We start from the raw sequence: 1,712 nt of genomic DNA on the forward strand, positions 1-1,712 counted from the left end.
TGGTGGGGGTTGGGGGAAGCAGAGAAAGAGGAAGGAGTGGAAGAAAGTTTTAAATTACAGATTCAATCTTCAACAGACATGACTCTGAAAATTTTCTGTTTCTTCTGATGATAGTTTTTTGTTTGTTTGAGACAAGCTCTCACTCTGTCATCTGGGTTGGAGTGCAGTGGTGCAGTGAAGCCTCAAGCTCAAGTGATCCTCCTGCCTCAGCCTCCCAAGTAGCTGAGACTACAGGTCCATACCACCATGCCTGGCTAATTTTTTTTGTATCTTGTAGAGATGGGGTCTTGATATGTTGCCCAGGCTTGTCTTGAACCCCTGGCTTCAAGGGATCCTTCCAACTCAGCCTTCTAAAGTGCTGGGATTATAGGTGTGAGCTACTATGCCTTAAGTTTTGATAAGTGGTATTTTCAAGGGATTGGTTCATTTTATCTAAGCTGTCAGTGTTTCGGTGATAAATCGGCTGGTTTAGGGTAGGAAGAGAGGAAGCAGGTCATGATTTGGAGAGAGTTTTTCAGGCAGAGGAAGTGGAATATGCAAAGGCCCTGAGGCGTGTACCTGCTGATGAGTTGCAGAAGAACACGCAGGCCAGCCCAGTGCTGTTCCGGAGGGAGAGAGTGGCGGTGGTGGGAGGAGGGTGGTAAGGTCAAAATGGCAAAGGAGGCCGGGACCCAGTCCCCTCTGGGCCATAATAGGATCTTTGGTTTTTACTCTGAGTAACAGAAAGTTTTCATCAGAGCAGCGTTGTGATCTGGCTTACGCTGAAAAATATCAGATTGCCTATGGAGAACAGCCTCGAGAAGGAAACAGAAAGAGCAGACAGGAGGCCCTGGCTGGGGAGCTGGCAGCGGAGGTAGTGAGGCTTGGCCATGTTCCCAAAGACTTCACAGGCAGGACCAATAGGCTGTGATGAGGGATTGGATGTTGGGTGTGGGAGTAAGAGAAGGGTCGGGGTTGACTCTCAGGGCGTGAACCTGAGCAATGACCATTTTCTGAATTAGAGAACACTGTGGGAAGAGTGGATTTGGGGATGGAGCTCTGAAGTCAGTCTTGGAGAGGTTAACAGTGAGAGGCCTGATGGGCACAGAGTGAGGAAGTCCATCAGGTGGCTGGATACACGGAAGCTTTGTTCGGGGCTGGGATACACGGGCATGTAGATGGCATTTGGAGCCACATGAGAGGGTGGTATTGCCAAGGGAGCGTGTGTAAGTTGAGAAGAGGTCCGAGGGATGAGCTCTGGGGCAGAACTATGCCCAGAGGTGCAGAGATGAGAGAGAACCAGAAAGAGGTTGCTGGCTGGTGAGACGGGGGAAAAAACAGGGCACGTGGCCACCTTGAGGCCCAGCGAAGACGAGGAATGCCCTGCCATGCTACAGGCAGCTGATGGGTCTGGGGAGATGAGAACTGAGCGGTGACGTTGCACTTAGCAACACGGAGGCCACCAGTGACTTTGGCAGGGGCCCTGGGTGGCCCCTGAGAGCCAAGGCCAATGGGGTGGCTTCCATAGGGACTGGGAAGACAGACCCACCAGAGTGAGTGCAGACAGCCCCAGCACAAATGTACTCTTCCTTTTATTTTATTTTTTTGAGATGGAGTCTTGTTCTGTCACCAGGTTGGAGTGCCATGGTGCTACCTCAGCTCACCGCAACCCCTGCCTCCCAGGTTCAAGCAATTTCACTGCCTCAGCCTCCCAAGCGGCTGGACTACAGGCA

The sequence above is a fragment of the Cebus imitator genome, unplaced genomic scaffold (genome assembly GCF_001604975.1).
Source record: "Cebus imitator isolate Cc_AM_T3 unplaced genomic scaffold, Cebus_imitator-1.0 Scaffold52, whole genome shotgun sequence".
Lineage (NCBI taxonomy): Eukaryota > Metazoa > Chordata > Mammalia > Primates > Cebidae > Cebus > Cebus imitator.